Raw genomic sequence first — 13,732 nt, 5'->3', positions numbered from 1 at the left:
CTGCCAGATGAAGTTTGAAATTTTAAGTCGGGTTAAGTGCCACATGGGAATCTCCGCATTTCGCCTCCATCGAAATGGGGCTCTTGAGTCGAGAGTCAAACCTTAGACCTTGGGCTCAGCTTCAAAGTGTTGACGCTGGTGTACATGTTCCCGTCTGATTTAAAAGGAATTGAACCTTGTAATAACCCCACGCGCATTGGTCAGTTGTGCAGGAAGACACCTGATAAGTTTGTGGAGATTCCGCGAATCAACGCAGCATGTGTTTTAGTGCGCTAGCACCAAGACTCCGCCCCTCCCCGATTTCGCCACTCTCTCTCTGGCAACGTGGGTTGCTCGGGAAGAAGAACCTGGGTTGCTAAATTGTCAGCGGTGGCAACATCGTAGGGCACTGGTGCATCGCTTAACCGCTGCCCCACTGCGCCAGGATTTTAATGAGGACTCCCAGCGATCTCTGAATTTAAAGTAGAGAAGGACTAATTCCGCATATGAACCCATTGAACTATCGCATCATATCCTTAAGGCGGAACTTAATATCCCCTCCTGTTTTAGTGTCCTAGCACTTAGGAAAAAAAATTTTGCTTTGAGGAAAGGAAATGGCGCTGTAACTGTCTCACTTATGTCGGTGGACATCGGAACCGCGCCGTAAGGAAGGGATAAAGGAAGGAGTGAAAGAAGAAAGGAATAAAGAGGTGCCGTAGTGGTGGGCTCCGGAACAATTTCGACCACCTGGGGATCTTAAACCTGCTCGAAATCCCTAACCGATTTTGCCGATCTTCGAACATTGTAAATAAACTAGCGCAAAAATGAGAGAAAGGACAGGAGACACATGAATATTAACAAGCGCCACTACCAACTATGTTATTGAGGTGAAAAACAGAGTATGTAAAGGAAAATAGGAGCAAGCGCAAAGGCTGCAAGCATTGCAGGCACACACATCACGCAACCGCGGTTTTATTTCGCAAAAAAAGAATCGGGAAACACGCATTCAGCACTATAACTCTGCAGGGAAGTGTCACTCACGTGACGATCAGATTGCGTTATAACATGGAAGGTCTCTAGAAGAAGCCGAGCCTTTGTATTAACGCTCCTGCCCAGAATCTTGGTGTTTTAAAATCGTGTCATACACGTGTCGACACAGGAAGACAATTGCAGTACGAAGTTCGAGATTTTGTCGTTATTGTTAATGTTTCTTTTCATAGTCCCGTAGCCGGTCATCAATGCAGGGACAAGTTTAGCCTACATATGGACTCTCGCATGATAGGAGAATAAAATATACGACTCCTGTGGCGCATTTGACATAGGCGATGCCGCATCTCTTCTTGCAGCCCCTGTCGCAACCGCCAGAAATGCGGCAACATTCCTAACTAAAATTCATAAAATTCCTAACTAGTTTGTTCCATGGGTTGTTTTGTATTACTAATATGATAATGAGCAAAGCTTTGTTTTGAAACTCTTTTCTTCCTTGATGCTTGATATTTATCTTTTCATCTAATTATTGCACTGCGAGTTTCAGAGCAAAACATTACATCTCGTCGTGCTTTGTTCAAACACATATCAAATGCATATAGATGCTATGCTTCATATTAGCGTCTTAGTGGGTGTATTCACGGCAGAGGTTATCTCCTCAGGTCATCGTCTTGTTAAATTGCGTTTTGCTGACTTAATATGTTTGGTTTGGTTTCGGGGGGTTTAACGTCCCAAAGCGATTCAGGCTATGAGGGACGCCGTAGTGAAGGGCTCCGGAAATATTGACACACATGGAGTGCTTTAACATGCAGTGACATCGCACAGCACACGGGCCTCTTTAATTTCGCCTCCATCGGAATTTGACCACCGCGGCCGGGATCGAACCCGCGTCTTTCGGGTCAGCAGCCGAGCGCCATAACCACAGAGCCACCATGGCGGCTTCGTAATATGCAGTGTATCAGCCAAAACTTTGCACTGCATTACATATGTCCAGGTAATTGTGTCAACTTGGCTGCAACTGGTTAGATAAAACGGCATTTACTTTATTTATATTTACCGCACAATAAGTTGGCTGACCACAAATATTGGGGTCGCGAGCCTTCAGGTGGTAGTTAATTAAAATATCCTGTAGTTAATTACAATATAAATTGCGATGCCCTATAGTGTAATTACTATTACACTATAGTTAATATCCTGCTTCTTTCTTTTCTTACCAAAATATTGGTAAATAATTTGAAGGGCACAGTCTTGTGTACCTTTGAATTCCTTTTGCGGCTTCATTCCTTTGGAAGCTTGTATGATGCTGGGATATACTTCATACTTCGTATTTACCATTCAATTCAATTAGTGTGCTGCAATGTTAACAGCAAAACCTCAGATGTCCTCTTGCCATTTCAAAACACATTGTTTGAAATGCATTACTGCACGTGCAGCCATTACTTGCTTGGTTTTAATGTATTTCTGTATGTACTAACGAAAGATTGTCTCCTTCAGTTATTTATTGGAAATATTTTTCCTAATTTAACCCAAAAAAAGTTCCCATTGCACTACACAGGTCAAGCCTCATTGTGCTGACTAGGTTACAGGCATATATAGCGGCTTTTCGATCTTTACTTATATTTATCGCACCATCACTAGGCTATACAGATATTCAGAGGTTGCGTAAGTTGCTGCTGTTTTAAATCTTCAAATGCTATAATTCTTGACTTGCTGTTTAGTTGTTTTTGCTTTTCAAAATACTGCTGCATCACATGAACCTTACAGGCCTGCATATCATTAAACTCTTTTTGCAGCTTCAGCCCTTTATTTTGAAGCTTGTAAGATCTTTTGGCAAGCATGGCAGCGGTGGCAGTCTCCGCCTTCTGTGGCTCTAACAGCTGCTATATTTTGGAGTTGCCAGGCCGTTTCCTTCCTCTGTAGGGCGTACCTGTTACATCTGCAGCGGCAAGGTTGTCCTCATCTCTGGAGCTTTGCTTCACAACGGCAATGCTGGTACTCTTGTGAGCCGGCATGCTGTAGAGCCTATCTTCCTGCTCACTGACATCATTCGGGCTGGCATCAATTTCACCTGCATCCTCTCAAGTAGCCAAGACTTCAGATGCTTCAACCAGAGCTGCCATCTCTGGCACTTGTAAAGCATGGAACGAAGCCCTGTTTAAATTGCAATAATCCAAATTTGCAACCAGTGCAAAAGGGACATGTCCATGACCGTGACACATCTCATGCATTGGCAGGCAAATGCTTCTTAAATTGGATGACAGAAGACGTACCATAATTTCTGACAACCACCGTTGTAGAGAAATTTAAGCGAAGTGTTGGCACAGAAAATCCTAGGAGTGTAGTGATGCAGCACATAAAGTATGGTTGTCACAAATTTTCTTTCCGGTAAGCACTCCTTTAGTGTAGTTACTTCATTCACAGCTGCTTTTAATAATATAGAGCCAGCATTTCTTATGTAAATCAATTAACGAATATTTTCTCTTTATGTACATTTATTTCACTGAACTTCAATTTCAGACGTCAACACCTTCTAAGTTCAACACTACACTACCTCAATACTTTCTTCAACCAAGGTATCATCATTGGTTACCAGGGTTCCGAAAAATTTGTGGAGTATCCGGTAGTTCTCCGTTTCAATTCCTTGGGAGCCGGTAACTGTGCCATCACGCCGCAGTTTAATAAACAATGAGAGTCTATTTACACAACCCAGTCACTGCAAGCAATTATTTACGTATTGAGAAAAATGTCTGTCATTCCTAATGTAAAATTATGCTCCTTAATTGCAGGGCATAATAGTTTGTTGCAGCAACTCGGAATTATGCTATGGAACTGTAAGAAAACACCAAACTGAAATGTATTTACACTGCACTGTTATTTATACAGATCAAGACGCCTAATGGAATCTTAATGAAGCTTCTTTAGAAGGGGGACTTACGAAAACAAAGGGGTCACACAATGCAGAGAGGACGAGTGCTAATTAACTCACCACGAGATTATCAACCAAGTCGCAAAAAAAAACTCCAGTTCATATTCAATAAAAGCAATTCACGAAAGAAGAAAACGTCGTAATTCGTCACCGCCGAAAGCAGTGGGGCGGGGAGCACTTCATGCCAGCCGAACAGAAAACTAGATATGGTTTTATTTATTTTTTACTCATTTGTAGCTCCCAGACTCCGAAGAACATTGCGTGACAAATTGCGAACTCCTAGGTCATACCCAGCAATTCTGGACAAAAGCGTTTCTGAGCGGGAAACCGTTTATGAATGCAATTTTTTTTTCATATAACGTAAGATTTCGCTATAAAAATCAATGTATCTGCAGATCACCTGACGGAAGTCTTGTATTTTTCTCTACGGACGTTTTTCCTATCGTCAAAAGCATTCCCCATTGGTTTTCTACGGCAGTTTCAATTGTTGAATGCGATCGATGGAAACACCGTAAAAGAAAGATTTTTCTACATATCAGAATAACGGACCATTACGTTCAATATTATAATACGGTGTCCTAGAACTTCCCAATTTTCGAAATATTTGCCCCAGAAAGCTGGACATGATTAGCTCGACAAGCCTTGTGAGCAGTCGCGTCATTCACACTGAACGCAACTGTCGCCACGCGATTGTGCAACAGCGAACCGCATAACATTATACACGAGCGAAAAAAATATAGCTTTTGCACTTCCTGGTACTTTTGTAGCTATAGCTACATTACGGTTGCGTTTCGAGCCTTCAGCGTGGCGGCGCCGCCGCGCTGTCACGTGGTTGGTCACGTGGTGCGGAGCAGCTGCCGACGGTATAGTGGCTAGAAGGGGGAAGTGTGAGGAGCGGGCGCGACTCGTATGAGACGCGCTGAGGCCGTTGAGAAGGAACCGCCAGTTTTGCGGACTAAGAAGTATAGAGTCAGGTACCAGGAGATAGACACTTTGTGCATTGCGTGCGGAGAGGAGGAGGAAACGGCTGAACACTTGATACTTTTCTGTAAAGGGCTTCACCCTACAGTGGAAGGCAGCGGGGCTGACTTACCCAAGGCATTGGGGTTTAGGGATAGTGAAGGGAAAGTGGATTTTAAGAGGTTAGAAGTAACCAAGCGAAGGTTATCTGATTGGTGGCTAAAAACAAGACAGGAGTAAAATTTCACAAGACATGGCTAGGTGGCTTGAGCCACCGCCCGATGTAAAGGGTTCAGCCGTATCCATCCATCCATCCATCCACGTCAGTCGAAAGGGAAGCCACCTCGACATCGCATCTGCGTGCACCGTGCAACGCGTGTTTTCTGTCAGTTTTGCCTAGAGATGAATTTATTATTTCCTGTGCGGTGCATGCGCACCAATGCCTATAAAACAAAGCCACTGTTTTGTGCCTGGGTGTCCCATAGACTATAAGTCTTGCAAGAACAAACTTCCACTGTTTGGTGTTCCGAAGGATAAGGCGGGGTTGGCGCAATGACAGCGGGCAATTCCACTGCTCATAAGCAACTCGAGGAGAACGGCGCAGTGTGCCAGCTTCATTTCGACGAAAGGTACGCCTCAAGGAATTTTGAGCACAAAGTGAATGGAGAGCTCTTCCTTATTGAAAGAAGTAGGCTTTGTTGCTGCCTGGAGCCGTGCCTGCGGTGTTTCCAAACTTACCAAACCACTTATCCAAGCAACTGCCGCCTGACAGAAAGCGGCCAGCAAAGCCCGAGCACGCAACTCCACCCAGCAAGAAATTTGCAGAAGACAGTGCCTCTCTTGTGAGTGTCGACTTCGAGGAAGTGCCGTGCAGTGCGTCGTTTCAAGGCCTCGCCTTACCGTCGTCTTTGTGGGGCACGCACACGTTGAACACTTCGCCTTTGCGAACACAGTGTGTACCACTCGTGGCAGGATAAAAGTGTACTATACGCTAATAAGTTGGTTGTGTTCACCAAAGAAGCGGACTGTGCCAAACAAGATGTGGTTTTGAAGGGAGTACGACAATCTTAGCTCTCATCCACTGAACCTAGCTAGCTCCTGAACGAGGTCGATAGCATGTGCGTCTGTGGTGGAGGCGACATGAATAATGAATTTCTATTTGCGTTGGGAAGCAAGAAATTTCGGTTTTTTTGACACAGTCCTTTCTAGCTTAAGGTGTTAGGGTGTGGCATATGAGAGCAAGCCATGTGTGATGTGCAAGCACCTGAGAAATGTTTTTTTGAATCAACGATGGAAAAGCGTTGTAGCCAAAATTCATCACAGAGATTTTCAAGAAAGAAAAGAATTCAAACACAGGCTGTTCGGTAACTCAAGGTCAAGTTGTCATCGTACACCCAAACTATGCAGAAAATTGAAAGGCAAAGTGTAGAATCGGAAGAAAGTGTCCTCGAACAGAGGTTGAAAGCTCTTCCACTGAAAACAAAGCTCGCTGTCATGCAGTGTTTCGAAGCTGCCCGTCGCAGATCACTAAGCGGAATGAAATATAACCCAGACTGGCTACTAGAGTGCATAATGATGCCCATGAAAAGTCGAAGGCTCTACGAGCATGTAAGAAGCGAGGGAATACTGACGCTTCCAAGCAGAAGCGGCTTGGTGTTGTATATGCGCAAGTGCAAGAGCGGGTTTGGCTTCAACTCTCCAGCGCTTGCAGGGACTGAGAAGAAAACAAAAGCCATGGACGAATTCAGGTGCCACGGTGGCCTGATCATAGATGAAATGAAGTTGTCAGTGTTTCAGTGTAGTGGGAGGAGGAAAAATTGAGGGGCTCGTGGATTTGGAAAAATTCAGACCCGAAAGTGAAAGACGTGCCATGCAATCACGGTCTAGTGGTCATGTTTCAGCCTCAAACAGGGTCATGGCATCAGTTACTCGGCGTCTTTTCCTCAAGAGGCAACGTGAAGGCAGCGCTCTTGTCGAACATTGTCTTATTTTATTTTTTTAGGTAGATTATATTACAGTTGATGGGGCTTCATGGAACCGCTCTTTGTGGCGTATGTTCGAAATATCTGGTTCCTCGATCTTCGTGAAGCCATCTGTTGCTCATCCCGTTGACAAAGAAAGACGCCTTTTTTATTTCTGATTTCCCCCATTTGGTGAAATCCGTAAGGAATGGTTTCCTGAAGGCTTTATACAAAACCCCGGATGGTGCTGTCTACGTTGAGCATATCAGAGTGGCACACGAGGAAGATAAATGCGCAGTCACTCTGAAGGTAATGCCGAAAATATACTACATGCCACGTCAAGCCCAATAATTTTTAGAAAATGAGGGTAAACTTGGCATTGCAACTTTTCAACCCAGAAGTGTTTCGTGGCCTTTACGTTTACAGGGGTGAAATTAGAAGGAGCTGGAGTGATCCAGCACCGACTGAGGCGTTTGTCCGTGTTATGGCGAAGTTGATAAGTGCGATGACAGCCTGTGCTCCATCAGAAGCTCTCAGACTTGATACCGGTCAAGAAAAAATGATTAAGGATTTCATTGAATACCTCAACAAATGGGGAACGTCCTTGGAAACTGCCAAACTGAGTGTTTTGTAGGCAAGCACTGCTGAGGGCCTGAGAGTTACTCTTCATGCGACACTGGATATCCTGAAGTATGTCCATGACGAGCTTGGATACAAGTATTTCCTGACAAGCCGCCTTTGCCAGGGCAGCCTAGAAAGACTGCTTGGCGCAATTCGTTCATTTCCCGGGTGTAATGATAACCCTAACGCAACCCAGTTCCTCATCAGTGTTAATTGCGGAAATTTTTACAACTTAGTGAAAGCGCCAAAGAGTGGTAACTGTGAAGGAGGCACCCTGTAGTTTTTGTTGGACGGGAAGGAGATAAGTGGTGAAGTGGACGCACTCCTTGATAGAGGACAGACAGAAGATGCTTCCGAAATGATGGAGAAATCTGAGCTTCTTCCTGACCACGTGTACCACGAAAAACAAGCGACCACAGACTGGTACTTTATATGGCAGAGTACGTTGCCAGAAAGACTATTCTCAAAACTAGTTGCAAGGAGTGCTTTGATCTGCTCCTTGTGGATCGGGAGAATGCTGACGAAGAACAATCTACATTCACAAAGTTCTGTGACAACGATAGCCTGCTATACCCGTCCCAGGACCTTTATTCATTTGTTGATGCACTGGAACTTATATTTTCTTTGTGGATTAGTAACAATAAATTACATCATGACAGCATGTCTTTGTATTCTGTGCACTTCATGGTTCATATGTATCAGCAGCGCGGACACTAAACTAGGAAGAAGAAGGAGAAGATAGTACAGAGCGCTGAACTTCCAACTTTTATTTGAAAAAAAACTGAACCCGCACTTATATACACACACCAGGTAAAAGCCCCCCAGCGGGAGTGGTCAAGGCACGCGAACGAACTGAGTGACAAAAAGGTCACTCGCGCACAGTCAACCCTGTTTTTCCAGTCTTTTTGCATATGAAATTCCTGCTGCATATCTTAGAACTTATGGTAAAGTGTGGTTTTGTTATCTTTTGATGCCCTGGACATCGTGTGGGTCCCAGTTCGTTCGCGTGCCTTGACCTCTCCCCTTGGTGGGCTTTTACCTGGTGTGTGTATATAAGAGAGGGTTCAGTTTTTGTTCAAAAAAAATTTGGAAGTTCAGCGCGGTGTACTGTCTTGTCCTTCTTCCTGGTTTTGCGTTCGCGCTGCTTATACATATGGATCGCAGCCAACTAGTCCGGCAGATGGTGTTCTTCGAGCACTTCATGGGTTGGATATTACCAACCAAACCATCAAGTTTTTTTTTAATAACTGGCCACCAGTTTTTTTGCAAAACCGCTCAACAAACAGAGGGAGTCGTCTCGCGAGCGAAACAAGCATTTGAAACTGAGACGGGTCACTTAGCGCTACTTGAAAGAAGATTCATTTCCGAGTGCCAGCATATATTTTGATTTTACTTTACCAATCGCCAAGGCCTCTTTATTTAGCAAAATAAAGCTTGTGCTTCAGGACTGTTGCGTATTCAAATATGTGGTGCTTAGAAAAATTCATCTAGTTTTGAAACAACACTGATGCAAGATGAAGCATGGAATCGATAAGACTGTTATCTTTTGACATTTTTGAAATGGGAGCCGAATTAATATGAATTTAAGCTCTGTTGATAAAGCAGATTATATTACAGAATCTCATTCTGTTAAATAGTGAGCTCCATATAAGCACGGTCAAACATATACCGTGGTCGCTGCGTGCAAATCGGGCATCACCATCGCTGAAGCCGCTGAAGTTGACTTTGGATGTGTGGATGGTTGGATAAGGCTGAACCTTTTAAATCGGGCGGTGGTGCAAGCCACCTAGCCATGACTTGTGAAGTTTTAATCTTGTCTTGATTTTAGCCACCAATCAGATAACCTTCGCTTGGTTACTTCTACCCACTTAAAATCTACTTTTCCTTCACTATCCATAAACGCCAATGCTTTGGATAAATAATCCCCGCTGTTTTCCACTGTAAGGTGAGGCCCTTTAAAAAAAAGTATCAAGTGTTCAGCCGTTTCCTCCTCCTCCCCACACGCAGCGCACAACGTGTCTATCTCGTGACCCCTGACTCTATATGTCTCAGTCCGCAAAACTCCCGTCCTGGCCTCAAACAACAAAGAGCTTCCCCTACAATTATCATAGATATTTTCTTTTGAAACTTCCTGCTTAAACATCCTGTATGTTCCCAGCGCCGATTTCGTCAGCATCCCTGTTTTCCAGAGAGCTCTCTCTGTTTTTTTAACCTTTTTCTTAACTGATAATTGCTGATTTGCTCGCTTACTTCTGTCCAGATATTTGCTTGTCAATTTTCTACTTCGCTTTCTCATTTTGTGCCGCCAATCCTTATGTACAGGTATCTGAAAACTTTCCTAGCCCACTGCTTTACCCCCCTTTCTTCTCAGTCGCTCCTCAAATGCTATCTTAGTCCTAGCTTCTCTGCTCTCGAACGACGCCCATCCCATATCATCCTGTACCCCTGATTTGGGGTATTGCCTTATGCCCCCAAAGCTCGCCTCCCTACTCCGCGTTTTTTGATTTCCATCCTTGCTTGAACATCTGGTCTCATGCACAGGACCTCATTGCCTAAAGTCAGGCTAGGAACATCACCCCTTTCCAGATCTCTCTTACTACTTCATACCTATTTTAATTCCACAGAGCCCTATTTTGTTACAGCTTCATCCCTACTAGCTTTAGTCATTACATATTTTCATGCTCTGTCAGGTACTCAGCAGCGTTATTTATCCACACCCCATGATACTTGTACTCATCCACTACTTCTAGCGTGAACTCCTGTATTCTATGCTCGCCGCCCTCATCATTAAATGTCATGAATACATATTTTGCTTACTAAACTTGAAACCTAATCTATCTCCCTCTGTAGTACAAATGTATCAACTTCTGGAAATCTTCCTTGTTGTCAGCCATTATCACTACATCATCCGCGTATACTAATACCGGTAATGACTGCTTAAACCATTCCCCTTGCTTGAAAAAAGAAAGGTTGAAGCCTAGTCCGCTCCTGACTAGTTTGGTATGTAACCCTTGCAGGTACAACATCAACAACAAAGGAGACAGAGGACATATTTGCCTTAGCCCCCGCTGTATCTCTATAGGCCTGATACATTTTTTCCCATTTTATAAGCACTCTGTTACAGTTATATGTATATATATTTAAAAGAGTAATTACTCCATCTTCTTTATCCAATGTGCCCAGAGTGTCCCACAGATACTCTTGAATAACGTGGTCGTAGGCTCCCCTAGTATCCAGAAATCCTAGCCATAAGGGCCTGTGTTATTTTCCAGCAATCTTTATACACTGCGTCAATGTGAACCGGTTATCCTACAGCCTCATTTGTTTCCGGAACCCATTTTGTAGCTCCCCTAGCACCCCCTCGTTCTCCACCCAAGCCTGCAATCAGTCCTTTATAATCTGCATCTCTACCCTGTAAACCGCAGATGCCACTGTTATAGGACGGTAGTTACTTACGTCAGCTTTGCCCCCCTTTCCCTTATATACAACGTTCATTCTACTGAATCGCCGTTCATCGGGGGTTTGCCATCCACTATCATTTTATTCACTACCTCTATTATTTTCCTTGGATTTTTGTCCCAGCCTCTTTATTAACATAATCGAAAAACCATCTGGTCCTGTCGACGTGCCACTAGGAACCTTCTCGGCTCTTTCCCACTCCCTTTGCTCAAGTGAAGCAATTTAGTAACCTGTCTATCCTCCTTCGATAAATTATGTGCAACATTTCTTTCTTTAAATTGTTCTGTCATCCTTGTTTCTATGTGTTTCATTGCTTTATCCCCTTCTATTCGAATAGTCTCAACTCTAACAGTGAACCTTTGCTCTATCCGAGTCTTATTTCTCATTGTATTTAGATATTTCCCGAATATCTGAGCTGGTTTTCTATCCTTTTTATTTACTTTTGACATCCATTGGGCACCCTTTCTTCTAATTTTCTCAATAATCAAATCGGATATTTCTCTTCTACACTTTATGAATGTATCCCATTTTCTGTCTACATCAGCTTCTGGTTCCCCACTCTTCTTGGAATATCTGCGTCCCCTGGACGCTTTCTGACGTTTCTTTGTCGCCTTCTTGACCTCCTCATCCCACAAACTCTTGGGTTTGTGTCTTTTCTCTTTTGGTTTGACTCGCACCTTAGCTAGCTCTAGCTCAAGTAATATAGTTAATTTTGTATATTCTGTGTCATTATCCTAAAAAATTGATTTCTCAATTTGGCTGCTGCTTCCAATTGCTGTTCTGAGTAAAAATTCCTCTCTGATTGTTCATCTCACTTCAGCCCTATATTGGTTTCTCTTCTTAAAATCAACTTGATACGTTTGTGCTCACTGCCTAGACTTCTGGAGCCATGTTCATCTATGCTCATTACCCCTAACCTATTACACATCCTATGTGACATAAGTGCATAATCTATCGTCGAGTGCAGACTCCTCGCCTCCCATGTTATGAGCCGTTAACACTTCTCGGTAATGTTGCATGCAACTAAATCATGCCGGTCACGCATATCCAGCAGCATGCTTCCTGTAAAATCTGTGTACCCATCCAGGTCTTCTATGTGTGCGTTCATGTCGCCTAATATAATTACCTCGACCTGTCCTCCTATCTCATCAATGTCGTTTGTAAAGCATTCTAACATTTTCCTGTTTTCCTCTTTGGCATTAGCTCCTGTCTAAAAGTATACAAAGCCAAGGAGCGTATGCTCCCCGGCCACTTTTTCTTTTAGCCATAAATTTTCCTTGCATCCCAGTTTAACCCTTTGAAAACTCATTCTTTTATAAATGAATGGACCAATTTCATCCCCTTTCCGGTGCCCTCTGTTGTATTGAAATATTCTCATGCGTAGTCTGGGTTACAGGGTGGTTGCTCCATGTCTCTAAGATGCGTTTCCACTAAGCCATATATCATTAAATCCTCCTGCCTTAACTGCTCTTCTATTTCCTCCTATTTCAGTCTATTCCTGCCACCTTACATGTTAACGTAACCTACATACAAATTATCTTGGCCCTGGCGCTTGTATCTTTTTCTTTTCCTATGGTTCTATCGTCTCTTTGTTCTTGGTTCCCTAAGGTGTAAGCGTGCTGCAGCGCCATCTGCCGCTTTCATCCCCAAGCGCTTCGCCCGGCCGGGCGCGCACCTCACACTACCCTTTATGGGCTCCGTGCGCTAGTATGGTGGCAACAGCAACGACCACATCGCCAGCGCCGCCTCGCGGCACTCGCGGCGTTAACCGGACGCTCAGTCACGGCCGGTCTCTCGAGGGGAGAGCCCGCGCTCTCCTCGAGACTGGCCGTGGAGGCCCTGCGCCTTCCTCCATGCTGGTGCGTTCGCGTCAACCCGGCCGCATAGCAGACGAGCACTAACGCCTGCTTCTCTGCGGATTTCAAGGCATTGAAATTCTTGGTGCCACCGCTGCTACGTTTAATTTCAATTGCTTTCAGGTTGTGCTGATCACCGATGCCGAGCAGCCATGATTGTGTTGCACTCCCGACGGCACTGCAATATTTGGCAGCGCAGGAGACCTTATTGAGATTAATTAAGTAACTTTACAGTTTGAGAAACAAGTCTCTGATTGACTCATATAATGAAATCAGCTATGTAATTTACGCCCACTGTGACATCCACTATGTGAATGGTCGGCTAGAATTGCGAAAAACGCACTTACTACACATATCAGATTATAATGCTCTACATCCTGCAGGATCGTCACTGCTTTACTTTGTGCATTCCCCCCAGAGAAGCGTAGCTCTAAGCATACAAAAAATACGATGGGTTTCTTGCTAAGTATCTTCCACAGTTAGAGGACTTTCATTTCAGGGATTTCGTGAAGGCACCAATTACATGAATTATTTCGGTCGTATTTTTCTTTTGGTAAATACTTAACTCTAGAAAGGCCGCCGCGGTGGCTCAGTGGTTATGGTGCTCAGCTGCTGACCTAAATGACTCGGGTTCGTTCCTGGTTGCGGCGGTCGTACTTCGATGAAGGCATAATTCTAGAGGCCGGCGTACTGCGCGATGTCAGTGCACATTAAAAAATCCCAAGTGGCTCAAATTATTTGGAACCTCCTACTATTGCGCCTCTTATAGTCTGAGTTGCATTGGGACGATAAACTTCATTAAAATCAAAATATTAATTCCAGAAATAAGGGTTTCGCGATGTTGTGAAATCCAAGAAATATGTATAGGGTAATTTGAACCACTCTCTATTTTTCTTTTCCCTCGTCCAGAACAGGATATGAGATCTCAGAAATGCAACAAATAAGGATACAAAATTTTAAACCATTGTAGGAGATAAAATGAT

General features: G+C 43.9%; 1 pseudogene; it reads left to right on the top strand.

Moving 5' to 3' along the window:
• The first annotated feature begins 6,388 nt into the window (after positions 1-6,388).
• LOC144120161 (uncharacterized) lies at positions 6,389-12,905 on the top strand (annotated as a pseudogene).
• The last annotated feature ends 827 nt before the right edge of the window (positions 12,906-13,732 follow it).

This window comes from Amblyomma americanum, chromosome 2 (genome assembly GCF_052857255.1).
Source record: "Amblyomma americanum isolate KBUSLIRL-KWMA chromosome 2, ASM5285725v1, whole genome shotgun sequence".
NCBI lineage: Eukaryota > Metazoa > Arthropoda > Arachnida > Ixodida > Ixodidae > Amblyomma > Amblyomma americanum.
This window is presented reverse-complemented; position numbering and strand designations above follow the sequence as displayed.